A 13,815-nucleotide genomic window follows, 5' to 3' on the forward strand; every position below is an offset into this window, starting at 1 on the left:
ATTTTCTTATTTTTGACGATTACTGTGTGACTTTTCCCACCGCGCTTGACACCCAACGACTAGTAGTAGTAGTAGCGGCAAACATAAAGAACAAATAGATAGTTGCATGTCGGATACGATCATACCAGCACTAAAGCACCGGATCCCATCAGAACTCCGAAGTTAAGCGTGCTTGGGCGAGAGTAGTACTAGGATGGGTGACCTCCTGGGAAGTCCTCGTGTTGCATTCCCCTTTTTAAATATATTTTTGCGCCCCGTGACAAGGATGACGCGGGACCGTGATCTATATGACCTCATTTTCTTATTTTTGACGATTACTGTGTGACTTTTCCCACCGCGCTTGACACCCAACAACTAGTAGTAGTAGTAGTAGTAGGGGCAAGCATAAGGAACAAATAGATAGTTGCATGTCGGATGCGATCATACCAGCACTAAAGCACCGGATCCCATCAGAACTCCGAAGTTAAGCGTGCTTGGGCGAGAGTAGTACTAGGATGGGTGACCTCCTGGGAAGTCCTCGTGTTGCATTCCCCTTTTTAAATATATTTTTGCGCCACGTGACAAGGATGACGCGGGACCGTGATCTATATGACCTCATTTTCTTATTTTTGACGATTACTGTGTGACTTTTTCCCACCGCGCTTGACACCCAACGACTAGTAGTAGTAGTAGTAGTAGTAGTAGTAGTAGGGGCAAGCATAAGGAACAAATAGATAGTTGCATGTCGGATGCGATCATACCAGCACTAAAGCACCGGATCCCATCAGAACTCCGAAGTTAAGCGTGCTTGGGCGAGAGTAGTACTAGGATGGGTGACCTCCTGGGAAGTCCTCGTGTTGCATTTCCCTTTTTAAATATATTTTTGCGCCACGTGACAAGGATGACGCGGGAGCGTGATCTATATGACCTCATTTTCTTATTTTTGACGATTACTGTGTGACTATTTCCACCGCGCTTGACACCCAACGACTAGTAGTAGTAGTAGTAGGGGCAAGCATAAGGAACAAATAGATAGTTGCATGTCGGATGCGATCATACCAGCACTAAAGCACCGGATCCCATCAGAACTTCGAAGTTAAGCGTGCTTGGGCGAGAGTAGTACTAGGATGGGTGAGCTCCTGGGAAGTCCTCGTGTTGCATTCCCCTTTTTAAATATATTTTTGCGCCACGTGACAAGGATGACGCGGGAGCGTGATCTATATGACCTCATTTTCTTATTTTTGACGATTACTGTGTGACTTTTTCCACCGCGCTTGACACCCAACGACTAGTAGTAGTAGTAGTAGTAGTAGGGGCAAGCATAAGGAACAAATAGATAGTTGCATGTCGGATGCGATCATACCAGCACTAAAGCACCGGATCCCATCAGAACTTCGAAGTTAAGCGTGCTTGGGCGAGAGTAGTACTAGGATGAGTGACCTCCTGGGAAGTCCTCGTGTTGCATTCCCCTTTTTAAATATATTTTTGCGCCACGTGACAAGGATGACGCGGGACCGTGATCTATATGACCTCATTTTCTTATTTTTGACGATTACTGTGTGACTTTTCCCACCGCGCTTGACACCCAACGACTAGTAGTAGTAGTAGTAGTAGTAGGGGCAAGCATAAGGAACAAATAGATAGTTCCATGTCGGATGCGATCATACCAGCACTAAAGCACCGGATCCCATCAGAACTACGAAGTTAAGCGTGCTTGGGCGAGAGTAGTACTAGGATGGGTGACCTCCTGGGAAGTCCTCGTGTTGCATTCCCCTTTTTAAATATATTTTTCGCCACGTGACAAGGATGACGCGGGAGCGTGATCTATATGACCTCATTTTCTTATTTTTGACGATTACTGTGTGACTTTTCCCACCGCGCTTGACACCCAACGACTAGTAGTAGTAGTAGTAGCGGCAAACATAAAGAACAAATAGATAGTTGCATGTCGGATGCGATCATACCAGCACTAAAGCACCGGATCCCATCAGAACTCCGAAGTTAAGCGTGCTTGGGCGAGAGTAGTCCTAGGATGGGTGACCTCCTGGGAAGTCCTCGTGTTGCATTCCCCTTTTTAAATATATTTTTGCGCCCCGTGACAAGGATGACGCGGGACCGTGATCTATATGACCTCATTTTCTTATTTTTAACGATTACTGTGTGACTTTTCCCACCGCGCTTGACACCCAACAACTAGTAGTAGTAGTAGGGGCAAGCATAAGGAACAAATAGATAGTTGCATGTTGGATGCGATCATACCAGCACTAAAGCACCGGATCCCATTAGAACTCCGAAGTTAAGCGTGCTTGGGCGAGAGTAGTACTAGGATGGGTGACCTCCTGGGAAGTCCTCGTGTTGCATTCCCCTTTTTAAATATATTTTTGCGCCACGTGACAAGGATGACGCGGGAGCGTGATCTATATGACCACATTTTCTTATTTTTGACGATTACTGTGTGACTTTTCCCACCGCGCTTGACACCCAACGACTAGTAGTAGTAGTAGTAGTAGTAGGGGCAAGCATAAGGAACAAATAGATAGTTGCATGTCGGATGCGATCATACCAGCACTAAAGCACCAGATCCCATCAGAACTCCGAAGTTAAGCGTGCTTGGGCGAGAGTAGTACTAGGATGGGTGAGAGAGTAGTACTAGGATGGGTGACCTCCTGGGAAGTCCTCGTGTTGCATTCCCCTTTTTAAATATATTTTTGCGCCACGTGACAAGGATGACGCGGGAGCGTGATCTATATGACCTCATTTTCTTATTTTTGACGTTTACTGTGTGACTTTTCCCACCGCGCTTGACACCCAACGACTAGTAATAGTAGTAGTAGTAGGGGCAAGCATAAGGAACAAATAGATAGTTGCATGTCGGATGCGATCATACCAGCACTAAAGCACCGGATCCCATCAGAACTCCGAAGTTAAGCGTGCTTGGGCGAGAGTAGTACTACGATGGGTGACCTCCTGGGAAGTCCTCGTGTTGCATTCCCCTTTTTAAATATATTTTTGCGCCACGTGACAAGGATGACGCGGGACCGTGATCTATATGACCTCATTTTCTTATTTTTGACGATTATTGTGTGACTTTTCCCACCGCGCTTGACACCCAACGACTACTAGTAGTAGTAGTAGTAGTAGTAGTAGTAGTAGTAGTACGGGCAAGCATAAGGAACAAATAGATAGTTGCATGTCGGATGCGATCAAACAGCACTAAAGCACCGGATCCCATCAGAACTCCGAAATTAAGCGTGCTTGGGCGAGAGTAGTACTAGGATGGGTGACCTCCTGGGAAGTCCTCGTGTTGCATTCCCCTTTTTAAATATATTTTTGCGCCACATGACAAGGATGACGCGGGAGCGTGATCTATATGACCTCATTTTCTTATTTTTGACGATTACTGTGTGACTTTGCCCACCGCGCTTGACACCCAACGACTAGTAGTAGTAGTAGTAGGGGTAAGCATAAGGAACAAATAGATAGTTGCATGTCGGATGCGATCATACCAGCACTAAAGCACCGGATCCCATCAGAACTCTGAAGTTAAGCGTGCTTGGGCGAGAGTAGTACTAGGATGGGTGACCTCCTGGGAAGTCCTCGTGTTGCATTCCCCTTTTTAAATATATTTTTGCGCCACGTGACAAGGATGACGCGGGAGCGTGATCTATATGACCTCATTTTCTTATTTTTGACGATTACTGTGTGACTTTTCCCACCGCGCTTGACACCCAACGACTAGTAGTAGTAGTAGTAGTAGGGGCAAGCATAAGGAACAAATAGATAGTTGCATGTCAGATGCGATCATACCAGCACTAAAGCACCGGATCCCATCAGAACTCCGAAGTTAACCGTGCTTGGGCGAGAGTAGTACTAGGATGGGTGACCTCCTGGGAAGTCCTCGTGTTGCATTCCCCTTTTTAAATATATTTTTGCGCCACGTGACAAGGATGACGCGGGACCGTGATCTATATGACCTCATTTTCTTATTTTTGACGATTACTGTGTGACTTTTCCCACCGCGCTTGACACCCAACGACTAGTAGTAGTAGTAGTAGTAGTAGTAGTAGTAGTAGTAGTAGTAGTAGTAGTAGTAGTAGTAGTAGTAGTAGTAGTAGTAGTAGTAGTAGTAGTAGTAGTAGTAGTAGGGGCAAGCATAAGGAACAAATAGATAGTTGCATGTCGGATGCGATCATACCAGCACTAAAGCATCGGATCCCATCAGAACTCCGAAGTTAAGCGTGCTTGGGCGAGAGTAGTACTAGGATGGGTGACCTCCTGGGAAGTCCTCATGTTGCATTCCCCTTTTTAAATATATTTTTGCGCCACGTGACAAGGATGACGCGGGAGCGTGATCTATATGACCTCATTTTCTTATTTTTGACGATTAGTGTGTGACTTTTTCCACCGCGCTTGACACCCAACGACTAGTAGTAGTAGTAGTAGGGGCAAGCATAAGGAACAAATAGATAGTTGCATGTCTGATGCGATCATACCAGCACTAAAGCACCGGATCCCATCAGAACTCCGAAGTTAAGCGTGCTTGGGCGAGAGTAGTACTAGGATGGGTGACCTCCTGGGAAGTCCTCGTGTTGCATTCCCCTTTTTAAGTATATTTTTGCGCCACGTGACAAGGATGACGCGGGACCGTGATCTATATGACCTCATTTTCTTATTTTTGACGATTACTGTGTGACTTTTCCCACCGCGCTTGACACCCAACGACTAGTAGTAGTAGTAGTAGTAGTAGTAGGGGCAAGCATAAGGAACAAATAGATAGTTGCATGACGGATGCGATCATACCAGCACTAAAGCACCGGATCCCATCAGAACTCCGAAGTTAAGCGTGCTTGGGCGAGAGTAGTACTAGGATGGGTGACCTCCTGGGAAGTCCTCGTGTTGCATTCCCCTTTTTAAATATATTTTTCGCCACGTGACAAGGATGACGCGGGAGCGTGATCTATATGACCTCATTTTCTTATTTTTGACGATTACTGTGTGACTTTTCCCACCGCGCTTGACACCCAACGACTAGTAGTAGTAGTAGTAGCGGCAAACATAAAGAACAAATAGATAGTTGCATGTCGGATACGATCATACCAGCACTAAAGCACCGGATCCCATCAGAACTCCGAAGTTAAGCGTGCTTGGGCGAGAGTAGTACTAGGATGGGTGACCTCCTGGGAAGTCCTCGTGTTGCATTCCCCTTTTTAAATATATTTTTGCGCCCCGTGACAAGGATGACGCGGGACCGTGATCTATATGACCTCATTTTCTTATTTTTGACGATTACTGTGTGACTTTTCCCACCGCGCTTGACACCCAACAACTAGTAGTAGTAGTAGTAGTAGTAGGGGCAAGCATAAGGAACAAATAGATAGTTGCATGTCGGATGCGATCATACCAGCACTAAAGCACCGGATCCCATCAGAACTCCGAAGTTAAGCGTGCTTGGGCGAGAGTAGTACTAGGATGGGTGACCTCCTGGGAAGTCCTCGTGTTGCATTCCCCTTTTTAAATATATTTTTGCGCCACGTGACAAGGATGACGCGGGACCGTGATCTATATGACCTCATTTTCTTATTTTTGACGATTACTGTGTGACTTTTTCCCACCGCGCTTGACACCCAACGACTAGTAGTAGTAGTAGTAGTAGTAGTAGGGGCAAGCATAAGGAACAAATAGATAGTTGCATGTCGGATGCGATCATACCAGCACTAAAGCACCGGATCCCATTAGAACTCCGAAGTTAAGCGTGCTTGGGCGAGAGTAGTACTAGGATGGGTGACCTCCTGGGAAGTCCTCGTGTTGCATTTCCCTTTTTAAATATATTTTTGCGCCACGTGACAAGGATGACGCGGGAGCGTGATCTATATGACCTCATTTTCTTATTTTTGACGATTACTGTGTGACTATTTCCACCGCGCTTGACACCCAACGACTAGTAGTAGTAGTAGTAGGGGCAAGCATAAGGAACAAATAGATAGTTGCATGTCGGATGCGATCATACCAGCACTAAAGCACCGGATCCCATCAGAACTTCGAAGTTAAGCGTGCTTGGGCGAGAGTAGTACTAGGATGGGTGAGCTCCTGGGAAGTCCTCGTGTTGCATTCCCCTTTTTAAATATATTTTTGCGCCACGTGACAAGGATGACGCGGGAGCGTGATCTATATGACCTCATTTTCTTATTTTTGACGATTACTGTGTGACTTTTTCCACCGCGCTTGACACCCAACGACTAGTAGTAGTAGTAGTAGTAGTAGTAGGGGCAAGCATAAGGAACAAATAGATAGTTGCATGTCGGATGCGATCATACCAGCACTAAAGCACCGGATCCCATCAGAACTTCGAAGTTAAGCGTGCTTGGGCGAGAGTAGTACTAGGATGAGTGACCTCCTGGGAAGTCCTCGTGTTGCATTCCCCTTTTTAAATATATTTTTGCGCCACGTGACAAGGATGACGCGGGACCGTGATCTATATGACCTCATTTTCTTATTTTTGACGATTACTGTGTGACTTTTCCCACCGCGCTTGACACCCAACGACTAGTAGTAGTAGTAGTAGGGGCAAGCATAAGGAACAAATAGATAGTTCCATGTCGGATGCGATCATACCAGCACTAAAGCACCGGATCCCATCAGAACTACGAAGTTAAGCGTGCTTGGGCGAGAGTAGTACTAGGATGGGTGACCTCCTGGGAAGTCCTCGTGTTGCATTCCCCTTTTTAAATATATTTTTCGCCACGTGACAAGGATGACGCGGGAGCGTGATCTATATGACCTCATTTTCTTATTTTTGACGATTACTGTGTGACTTTTCCCACCGCGCTTGACACCCAACGACTAGTAGTAGTAGTAGTAGCGGCAAACATAAAGAACAAATAGATAGTTGCATGTCGGATGCGATCATACCAGCACTAAAGCACCGGATCCCATCAGAACTCCGAAGTTAAGCGTGCTTGGGCGAGAGTAGTCCTAGGATGGGTGACCTCCTGGGAAGTCCTCGTGTTGCATTCCCCTTTTTAAATATATTTTTGCGCCCCGTGACAAGGATGACGCGGGACCGTGATCTATATGACCTCATTTTCTTATTTTTAACGATTACTGTGTGACTTTTCCCACCGCGCTTGACACCCAACAACTAGTAGTAGTAGTAGGGGCAAGCATAAGGAACAAATAGATAGTTGCATGTTGGATGCGATCATACCAGCACTAAAGAACCGGATCCCATTAGAACTCCGAAGTTAAGCGTGCTTGGGCGAGAGTAGTACTAGGATGGGTGACCTCCTGGGAAGTCCTCGTGTTGCATTCCCCTTTTTAAATATATTTTTGCGCCACGTGACAAGGATGACGCGGGAGCGTGATCTATATGACCACATTTTCTTATTTTTGACGATTACTGTGTGACTTTTCCCACCGCGCTTGACACCCAACGACTAGTAGTAGTAGTAGTAGTAGTAGGGGCAAGCATAAGGAACAAATAGATAGTTGCATGTCGGATGCGATCATACCAGCACTAAAGCACCAGATCCCATCAGAACTCCGAAGTTAAGCGTGCTTGGGCGAGAGTAGTACTAGGATGGGTGAGAGAGTAGTACTAGGATGGCTGACCTCCTGGGAAGTCCTCGTGTTGCATTCCCCTTTTTAAATATATTTTTGCGCCACGTGACAAGGATGACGCGGGAGCGTGATCTATATGACCTCATTTTCTTATTTTTGACGTTTACTGTGTGACTTTTCCCACCGCGCTTGACACCCAACGACTAGTAATAGTAGTAGTAGTAGGGGCAAGCATAAGGAACAAATAGATAGTTGCATGTCGGATGCGATCATACCAGCACTAAAGCACCGGATCCCATCAGAACTCCGAAGTTAAGCGTGCTTGGGCGAGAGTAGTACTACGATGGGTGACCTCCTGGGAAGTCCTCGTGTTGCATTCCCCTTTTTAAATATATTTTTGCGCCACGTGACAAGGATGACGCGGGACCGTGATCTATATGACCTCATTTTCTTATTTTTGACGATTATTGTGTGACTTTTCCCACCGCGCTTGACACCCAACGACTACTAGTAGTAGTAGTAGTAGTAGTAGTAGTAGTAGTAGTAGGGGCAAGCATAAGGAACAAATAGATAGTTGCATGTCGGATGCGATCAAACAGCACTAAAGCACCGGATCCCATCAGAACTCTGAAGTTAAGCGTGCTTGGGCGAGAGTAGTACTAGGATGGGTGACCTCCTGGGAAGTCCTCGTGTTGCATTCCCCTTTTTAAATATATTTTTGCGCCACATGACAAGGATGACGCGGGAGCGTGATCTATATGACCTCATTTTCTTATTTTTGACGATTACTGTGTGACTTTGCCCACCGCGCTTGACACCCAACGACTAGTAGTAGTAGTAGTAGGGGTAAGCATAAGGAACAAATAGATAGTTGCATGTCGGATGCGATCATACCAGCACTAAAGCACCGGATCCCATCAGAACTCTGAAGTTAAGCGTGCTTGGGCGAGAGTAGTACTAGGATGGGTGACCTCCTGGGAAGTCCTCGTGTTGCATTCCCCTTTTTAAATATATTTTTGCGCCACGTGACAAGGATGACGCGGGAGCGTGATCTATATGACCTCATTTTCTTATTTTTGACGATTACTGTGTGACTTTTCCCACCGCGCTTGACACCCAACGACTAGTAGTAGTAGTAGTAGTAGGGGCAAGCATAAGGAACAAATAGATAGTTGCATGTCAGATGCGATCATACCAGCACTAAAGCACCGGATCCCATCAGAACTCCGAAGTTAACCGTGCTTGGGCGAGAGTAGTACTAGGATGGGTGACCTCCTGGGAAGTCCTCGTGTTGCATTCCCCTTTTTAAATATATTTTTGCGCCACGTGACAAGGATGACGCGGGACCGTGATCTATATGACCTCATTTTCTTATTTTTGACGATTACTGTGTGACTTTTCCCACCGCGCTTGACACCCAACGACTAGTAGTAGTAGTAGTAGTAGTAGTAGTAGTAGTAGTAGTAGTAGTAGTAGTAGTAGTAGTAGTAGTAGTAGTAGTAGTAGTAGTAGTAGTAGTAGTAGTAGTATTAGTAGTAGGGGCAAGCATAAGGAACAAATAGATAGTTGCATGTCGGATGCGATCATACCAGCACTAAAGCACCGGATCCCATCAGAACTCCGAAGTTAAGCGTGCTTGGACGAGAGTAGTACTAGGATGGGTGACCTCCTGGGAAGTCCTCGTGTTGCATTCCCCTTTTTAAATATATTTTTGCGCCACGTGACAAGGATGACGCGGGACCGTGATCTATATGACCTCATTTTCTTATTTTTGACGATTACTGTGTGACTTTTCCCACCGCGCTTGACACCCAACGACTAGTAGTAGTAGTAGTAGTAGGGGCAAGCATAAGGAACAAATAGATAGTTGCATGTCGGATGCGATCATACCAGCACTAAAGCACCATATCCCATCAGAACTTCGAAGTTAAGCGTGCTTGGGCGAGAGTAGTACTAGGATGGGTGACCTCCTGGGAAGTCCTCGTGTTGCATTCCCCTTTTTAAATATATTTTTGCGCCACGTGACAAGGATGACGCGGTAGCCTGATCTATATGACCTCATTTTCTTATTTTTGACGATTACTGTGTGACTTTTCCCACCGCGCTTGACACCCAACGACTAGTAGTAGTAGTAGTAGTAGTAGTAGTAGGGGCAAGCATAAGGAACAAATAGATAGTTGCATGTCGGATGCGATCATACCAGCACTAAAGCACCGGATCCCATCAGAACTCCGAAGTTAAGCGTGCTTGGGCGAGAGTAGTACTAGGATGGGTGACCTCCTGGGAAGTCCTCGTGTTGCATTTCCCTTTTTAAATATATTTTTGCGCCACGTGACAAGGATGACGCGGGAGCGTGATCTATATGACCTCATTTTCTTATTTTTGACGATTACTGTGTGACTTTTCCCACCGCGCTTGACACCCAACGACTAGTAGTAGTAGTAGTAGTAGTAGGGGCAAGCATAAGGAACAAATAGATAGTTGCATGTCGGATGCGATCATACCAGCACTAAAGCACCGGATCCCATCAGAACTCCGAAGTTAAGCGTGCTTGGGCGAGAGTAGTACTAGGATGGGTGACCTCCTGGGAAGTCCTCGTGTTGCATTCCCCTTTTTAAATATATTTTTGCGCCACGTGACAAGGATGACGCGGGAGCGTGATCTATATGACCTCATTTTCTTATTTTTGACGATTACTGTGTGACTTTTCCCACCGCGCTTGACACCCAACGACTAGTAGTAGTAGTAGTAGTAGTAGTAGGGGCAAGCATAAGGAACAAATAGATAGTTGCATGTCGGATGCGATCATACCAGCACTAAAGCACCGGATCCCATCAGAACTCCAAAGTTAAGCGTGCTTGGGCGAGAGTAGTACTAGGATGGGTGACCTCCTGGGAAGTCCTCGTGTTGCATTCCCCTTTTTAAATATATTTTTGCGCCACGTGATAAGGATGACGCGGGAGCGTGATCTATATGACCTCATTTTCTTATTTTTGACGATTACTGTGTGACTTTTCCCACCGCGCTTGACACCCAACGACTAGTAGTAGTAGTAGTAGTAGGGGCAAGCATAAGGAACAAATAGATAGTTGCATGTCGGATGCGATCATACCAGCACTAAAGCACCGGATCCCATCAGAACTCCGAAGTTAAGCGTGCTTGGGCGAGAGTAGTACTAGGATGGGTGACCTCCTGGGAAGTCCTCGTGTTGCATTCCCCTTTTTAAATATATTTTTGCGCCACGTGACAAGGATGACGCGGGAGCGTGATCTATATGACCTCATTTTCTTATTTTTGACGATTACTGTGTGACTTTTTCCACCGCGCTTGACACCCAACGACTAGTAGTAGTAGTAGTAGTAGTAGTAGGGGCAAGCATAAGGAACAAATAGATAGTTGCATGTCGGATGCGATCATACCAGCACTAAAGCACCGGATCCCATCAGAACTTCGAAGTTAAGCGTGCTTGGGCGAGAGTAGTACTAGGATGAGTGACCTCCTGGGAAGTCCTCGTGTTGCATTCCCCTTTTTAAATATATTTTTGCACCACGTGACAAGGATGACGCGGGACCGTGATCTATATGACCTCATTTTCTTATTTTTGACGATTACTGTGTGACTTTTCCCACCGCGCTTGACACCCAACGACTAGTAGTAGTAGTAGTAGTAGTAGTAGGGGCAAGCATAAGGAACAAATAGATAGTTGCATGTCGGATGCGATCATACCAGCACTAAAGCACCGGATCCCATCAGAACTACGAAGTTAAGCGTGCTTGGGCGAGAGTAGTACTAGGATGGGTGACCTCCTGGGAAGTCCTCGTGTTGCATTCCCCTTTTTAAATATATTTTTCGCCACGTGACAAGGATGACGCGGGAGCGTGATCTATATGACCTCATTTTCTTATTTTTGACGATTACTGTGTGACTTTTCCCACCGCGCTTGACACCCAACGACTAGTAGTAGTAGTAGTAGCGGCAAACATAAAGAACAAATAGATAGTTGCATGTCGGATGCGATCATACCAGCACTAAAGCACCGGATCCCATCAGAACTCCGAAGTTAAGCGTGCTTGGGCGAGAGTCCTCCTGGGAAGTCCTCGTGTTGCATTCCCCTTTTTAAATATATTTTTGCGCCCCGTGACAAGGATGACGCGGGACCGTGATCTATATGACCTCATTTTCTTATTTTTGACGATTACTGTGTGACTTTTGCCACCGCGCTTGACACCCAACAACTAGTAGTAGTAGTAGTAGTAGTAGTAGTAGTAGTAGGGGCAAGCATAAGGAACAAATAGATAGTTGCATGTCGGATGCGATCATAGCAGCACTAAAGCACCGGATCCCATCAGAACTCCGAAGTTAAGCGTGCTTGGGCGAGAGTAGTACTAGGATTGACCTCCTGGGAAGTCCTCGTGTTGCATTCGTGTTTTTAAATATATTTTTGCGCCACGTGACAAGGATGACGCGGGAGCGTGATCTATATGACCACATTTTCTTATTTTTGACGATTACTGTGTGACTTTTCCCACCGCGCTTGACACCCAACGACTAGTAGTAGTAGTAGTAGTAGTAGTAGTAGTAGGGGCAAGCATAAGGAACAAATAGATAGTTGCAACCTCCTGGGAAGTCCTCGTGTTGCATTCCCCTTTTTAAATATATTTTTGCGCCCCGTGACAAGGATGACGCGGGACCGTGATCTATATGACCTCATTTTCTTATTTTTGACGATTACTGTGTGACTTTTCCCACCGCGCTTGACACCCAACAACTAGTAGTAGTAGTAGTAGTAGTAGTAGTAGTAGGGGCAAGCATAAGGAACAAATAGATAGTTGCATGTCGGATGCGATCATACCAGCACTAAAGCACCGGATCCCATGAGAACTCCGAAGTTAAGCGTGCTTGGGCGAGAGTAGTACTAGGATGGGTGACCTCCTGGGAAGTCCTCGTGTTGCATTCCCGTTTTTAAATATATTTTTGCGCCACGTGACAAGGATGACGCGGGAGCGTGATCTATATGACCACATTTTCTTATTTTTGACGATTACTGTGTGACTTTTCCCACCGCGCTTGACACCCAACGACTAGTAGTAGTAGTAGTAGTAGTAGTAGTAGTAGTAGGGGCAAGCATAAGGAACAAATAGATAGTTGCATGTCGGATGCGATCATACTAGCACTAAAGCACGAGATCCCATCAGAACTCCGAAGTTAAGCGTGCTTGGGCGAGAGTAGTACTAGGATGGGTGAGAGAGTAGTACTAGGATGGGTGACCTCCTGGGAAGTCCTCGTGTTGCATTCCCCTTTTTAACTATATTTTTGCGCCACGTGACAAGGATGACGCGGGAGCGTGATCTATATGACCTCATTTTCTTATTTTTGACGTTTACTGTGTGACTTTTCCCACCGCGCTTGACACCCAACGACTAGTAATAGTAGTAGTAGTAGGGGCAAGCATAAGGAACAAATAGATAGTTGCATGTCGGATGCGATCATACCAGCACTAAAGCACCGGATCCCATCAGAACTCCGAAGTTAAGCGTGCTTGGGCGAGAGTAGTACTACGATGGGTGACCTCCTGGGAAGTCCTCGTGTTGCATTCCCCTTTTTAAATATATTTTTGCGCCACGTGACAAGGATGACGAGGGACCGTGATCTATATGACCTCATTTTCTTATTTTTGACGATTATTGTGTGACTTTTCCCGCCGCGCTTGACACCCAACGACTAGTAGTAGTAGTAGTAGTAGTAGTAGTAGTAGTAGTAGTAGTAGTAGTAGTAGGGGCAAGCATAAGGAACAAATAGATAGTTGCATGTCGGATGCGATCAAACAGCACTAAAGCACCGGATCCCATAGAAGTCCTCGTGTTGCATTCCCCTTTTTAAATATATTTTTGCGCCACATGACAAGGATGACGCGGGAGCGTGATCTATATGACCTCATTTTCTTATTTTTGACGATTACTGTGTGACTTTTCCCACCGCGCTTGACACCCAACGACTAGTAGTAGTAGTAGTAGGGGTAAGCATAAGGAACAAATAGATAGTTGCATGTCGGATGCGATCATACCAGCACTAAAGCACCGGATCCCATCAGAACTCTGAAGTTAAGCGTGCTTGGGCGAGAGTAGTACTAGGATGGGTGACCTCCTGGGAAGTCCTCGTGTTGCATTCCCCTTTTTAAATATATTTTTGCGCCACGTGACAAGGATGACGCGGGAGCGTGATCTATATGACCTCATTTTCTTATTTTTGACGATTACTGTGTGACTTTTCCCACCGCGC

General features: G+C 45.9%; 39 non-coding genes and 4 pseudogenes across 39 annotated transcripts; all 43 read left to right on the forward strand.

Annotated features, from left to right (window-relative positions):
- The first annotated feature begins 111 nt into the window (after positions 1-111).
- LOC123437693 lies at positions 112-230 on the forward strand. Its single transcript, XR_006628869.1, has one exon. It is a non-coding gene; the product is annotated as a 5S ribosomal RNA (ribosomal RNA).
- Positions 231-412: 182 nt separating this feature from the next.
- LOC123434034 lies at positions 413-531 on the forward strand. Its single transcript, XR_006625329.1, has one exon. It is a non-coding gene; the product is annotated as a 5S ribosomal RNA (ribosomal RNA).
- A 195-nt stretch (positions 532-726) lies between these two features.
- On the forward strand, positions 727-845 carry LOC123435405. Its single transcript, XR_006626658.1, has one exon. It is a non-coding gene; the product is annotated as a 5S ribosomal RNA (ribosomal RNA).
- A 179-nt stretch (positions 846-1,024) lies between these two features.
- Positions 1,025-1,143, forward strand: LOC123432117. The gene has a single exon (XR_006623715.1). It is a non-coding gene; the product is annotated as a 5S ribosomal RNA (ribosomal RNA).
- A 185-nt stretch (positions 1,144-1,328) lies between these two features.
- Positions 1,329-1,447, forward strand: LOC123431794. Its single transcript, XR_006623378.1, has one exon. It is a non-coding gene; the product is annotated as a 5S ribosomal RNA (ribosomal RNA).
- Positions 1,448-1,632: 185 nt separating this feature from the next.
- On the forward strand, positions 1,633-1,751 carry LOC123438302. The gene has a single exon (XR_006629453.1). It is a non-coding gene; the product is annotated as a 5S ribosomal RNA (ribosomal RNA).
- A 178-nt stretch (positions 1,752-1,929) lies between these two features.
- LOC123437273 lies at positions 1,930-2,048 on the forward strand. The gene has a single exon (XR_006628463.1). It is a non-coding gene; the product is annotated as a 5S ribosomal RNA (ribosomal RNA).
- Positions 2,049-2,224: 176 nt separating this feature from the next.
- On the forward strand, positions 2,225-2,343 carry LOC123435047. Its single transcript, XR_006626309.1, has one exon. It is a non-coding gene; the product is annotated as a 5S ribosomal RNA (ribosomal RNA).
- A 185-nt stretch (positions 2,344-2,528) lies between these two features.
- LOC123433140 lies at positions 2,529-2,670 on the forward strand (annotated as a pseudogene).
- Positions 2,671-2,852: 182 nt separating this feature from the next.
- On the forward strand, positions 2,853-2,971 carry LOC123435066. Its single transcript, XR_006626328.1, has one exon. It is a non-coding gene; the product is annotated as a 5S ribosomal RNA (ribosomal RNA).
- Positions 2,972-3,174: 203 nt separating this feature from the next.
- Positions 3,175-3,292, forward strand: LOC123433172. Its single transcript, XR_006624717.1, has one exon. It is a non-coding gene; the product is annotated as a 5S ribosomal RNA (ribosomal RNA).
- Positions 3,293-3,471: 179 nt separating this feature from the next.
- On the forward strand, positions 3,472-3,590 carry LOC123435788. Its single transcript, XR_006627035.1, has one exon. It is a non-coding gene; the product is annotated as a 5S ribosomal RNA (ribosomal RNA).
- A 182-nt stretch (positions 3,591-3,772) lies between these two features.
- On the forward strand, positions 3,773-3,891 carry LOC123438154. Its single transcript, XR_006629313.1, has one exon. It is a non-coding gene; the product is annotated as a 5S ribosomal RNA (ribosomal RNA).
- A 269-nt stretch (positions 3,892-4,160) lies between these two features.
- Positions 4,161-4,279, forward strand: LOC123431757. The gene has a single exon (XR_006623344.1). It is a non-coding gene; the product is annotated as a 5S ribosomal RNA (ribosomal RNA).
- A 179-nt stretch (positions 4,280-4,458) lies between these two features.
- Positions 4,459-4,577, forward strand: LOC123435610. Its single transcript, XR_006626854.1, has one exon. It is a non-coding gene; the product is annotated as a 5S ribosomal RNA (ribosomal RNA).
- A 188-nt stretch (positions 4,578-4,765) lies between these two features.
- On the forward strand, positions 4,766-4,884 carry LOC123434035. The gene has a single exon (XR_006625330.1). It is a non-coding gene; the product is annotated as a 5S ribosomal RNA (ribosomal RNA).
- A 178-nt stretch (positions 4,885-5,062) lies between these two features.
- LOC123437694 lies at positions 5,063-5,181 on the forward strand. Its single transcript, XR_006628870.1, has one exon. It is a non-coding gene; the product is annotated as a 5S ribosomal RNA (ribosomal RNA).
- A 185-nt stretch (positions 5,182-5,366) lies between these two features.
- Positions 5,367-5,485, forward strand: LOC123434036. The gene has a single exon (XR_006625331.1). It is a non-coding gene; the product is annotated as a 5S ribosomal RNA (ribosomal RNA).
- Positions 5,486-5,674: 189 nt separating this feature from the next.
- On the forward strand, positions 5,675-5,793 carry LOC123436147. Its single transcript, XR_006627382.1, has one exon. It is a non-coding gene; the product is annotated as a 5S ribosomal RNA (ribosomal RNA).
- Positions 5,794-5,972: 179 nt separating this feature from the next.
- LOC123432118 lies at positions 5,973-6,091 on the forward strand. Its single transcript, XR_006623716.1, has one exon. It is a non-coding gene; the product is annotated as a 5S ribosomal RNA (ribosomal RNA).
- A 188-nt stretch (positions 6,092-6,279) lies between these two features.
- Positions 6,280-6,398, forward strand: LOC123431795. The gene has a single exon (XR_006623379.1). It is a non-coding gene; the product is annotated as a 5S ribosomal RNA (ribosomal RNA).
- Positions 6,399-6,577: 179 nt separating this feature from the next.
- Positions 6,578-6,696, forward strand: LOC123438303. Its single transcript, XR_006629454.1, has one exon. It is a non-coding gene; the product is annotated as a 5S ribosomal RNA (ribosomal RNA).
- Positions 6,697-6,874: 178 nt separating this feature from the next.
- On the forward strand, positions 6,875-6,993 carry LOC123437274. The gene has a single exon (XR_006628464.1). It is a non-coding gene; the product is annotated as a 5S ribosomal RNA (ribosomal RNA).
- Positions 6,994-7,169: 176 nt separating this feature from the next.
- On the forward strand, positions 7,170-7,288 carry LOC123437734. The gene has a single exon (XR_006628906.1). It is a non-coding gene; the product is annotated as a 5S ribosomal RNA (ribosomal RNA).
- Positions 7,289-7,473: 185 nt separating this feature from the next.
- On the forward strand, positions 7,474-7,615 carry LOC123433137 (annotated as a pseudogene).
- Positions 7,616-7,797: 182 nt separating this feature from the next.
- Positions 7,798-7,916, forward strand: LOC123435067. Its single transcript, XR_006626329.1, has one exon. It is a non-coding gene; the product is annotated as a 5S ribosomal RNA (ribosomal RNA).
- A 203-nt stretch (positions 7,917-8,119) lies between these two features.
- LOC123433050 lies at positions 8,120-8,237 on the forward strand. Its single transcript, XR_006624605.1, has one exon. It is a non-coding gene; the product is annotated as a 5S ribosomal RNA (ribosomal RNA).
- A 179-nt stretch (positions 8,238-8,416) lies between these two features.
- On the forward strand, positions 8,417-8,535 carry LOC123435790. The gene has a single exon (XR_006627037.1). It is a non-coding gene; the product is annotated as a 5S ribosomal RNA (ribosomal RNA).
- A 182-nt stretch (positions 8,536-8,717) lies between these two features.
- On the forward strand, positions 8,718-8,836 carry LOC123438155. The gene has a single exon (XR_006629314.1). It is a non-coding gene; the product is annotated as a 5S ribosomal RNA (ribosomal RNA).
- A 275-nt stretch (positions 8,837-9,111) lies between these two features.
- Positions 9,112-9,230, forward strand: LOC123435490. Its single transcript, XR_006626738.1, has one exon. It is a non-coding gene; the product is annotated as a 5S ribosomal RNA (ribosomal RNA).
- Positions 9,231-9,412: 182 nt separating this feature from the next.
- On the forward strand, positions 9,413-9,531 carry LOC123431903. The gene has a single exon (XR_006623506.1). It is a non-coding gene; the product is annotated as a 5S ribosomal RNA (ribosomal RNA).
- Positions 9,532-9,722: 191 nt separating this feature from the next.
- On the forward strand, positions 9,723-9,841 carry LOC123435406. The gene has a single exon (XR_006626659.1). It is a non-coding gene; the product is annotated as a 5S ribosomal RNA (ribosomal RNA).
- Positions 9,842-10,026: 185 nt separating this feature from the next.
- On the forward strand, positions 10,027-10,145 carry LOC123434037. Its single transcript, XR_006625332.1, has one exon. It is a non-coding gene; the product is annotated as a 5S ribosomal RNA (ribosomal RNA).
- A 188-nt stretch (positions 10,146-10,333) lies between these two features.
- On the forward strand, positions 10,334-10,452 carry LOC123436089. Its single transcript, XR_006627324.1, has one exon. It is a non-coding gene; the product is annotated as a 5S ribosomal RNA (ribosomal RNA).
- Positions 10,453-10,634: 182 nt separating this feature from the next.
- LOC123434040 lies at positions 10,635-10,753 on the forward strand. The gene has a single exon (XR_006625334.1). It is a non-coding gene; the product is annotated as a 5S ribosomal RNA (ribosomal RNA).
- Positions 10,754-10,941: 188 nt separating this feature from the next.
- Positions 10,942-11,060, forward strand: LOC123431797. Its single transcript, XR_006623381.1, has one exon. It is a non-coding gene; the product is annotated as a 5S ribosomal RNA (ribosomal RNA).
- Positions 11,061-11,248: 188 nt separating this feature from the next.
- Positions 11,249-11,367, forward strand: LOC123438305. The gene has a single exon (XR_006629455.1). It is a non-coding gene; the product is annotated as a 5S ribosomal RNA (ribosomal RNA).
- A 178-nt stretch (positions 11,368-11,545) lies between these two features.
- Positions 11,546-11,647, forward strand: LOC123433462 (annotated as a pseudogene).
- Positions 11,648-11,844: 197 nt separating this feature from the next.
- Positions 11,845-11,960, forward strand: LOC123433373. The gene has a single exon (XR_006624889.1). It is a non-coding gene; the product is annotated as a 5S ribosomal RNA (ribosomal RNA).
- Positions 11,961-12,374: 414 nt separating this feature from the next.
- Positions 12,375-12,493, forward strand: LOC123435713. Its single transcript, XR_006626964.1, has one exon. It is a non-coding gene; the product is annotated as a 5S ribosomal RNA (ribosomal RNA).
- A 197-nt stretch (positions 12,494-12,690) lies between these two features.
- Positions 12,691-12,832, forward strand: LOC123433367 (annotated as a pseudogene).
- A 182-nt stretch (positions 12,833-13,014) lies between these two features.
- LOC123435068 lies at positions 13,015-13,133 on the forward strand. Its single transcript, XR_006626330.1, has one exon. It is a non-coding gene; the product is annotated as a 5S ribosomal RNA (ribosomal RNA).
- Positions 13,134-13,586: 453 nt separating this feature from the next.
- On the forward strand, positions 13,587-13,705 carry LOC123435791. The gene has a single exon (XR_006627038.1). It is a non-coding gene; the product is annotated as a 5S ribosomal RNA (ribosomal RNA).
- The last annotated feature ends 110 nt before the right edge of the window (positions 13,706-13,815 follow it).

Source organism: Hordeum vulgare, chromosome 2H (genome assembly GCF_904849725.1).
Source record: "Hordeum vulgare subsp. vulgare chromosome 2H, MorexV3_pseudomolecules_assembly, whole genome shotgun sequence".
NCBI lineage: Eukaryota > Viridiplantae > Streptophyta > Magnoliopsida > Poales > Poaceae > Hordeum > Hordeum vulgare.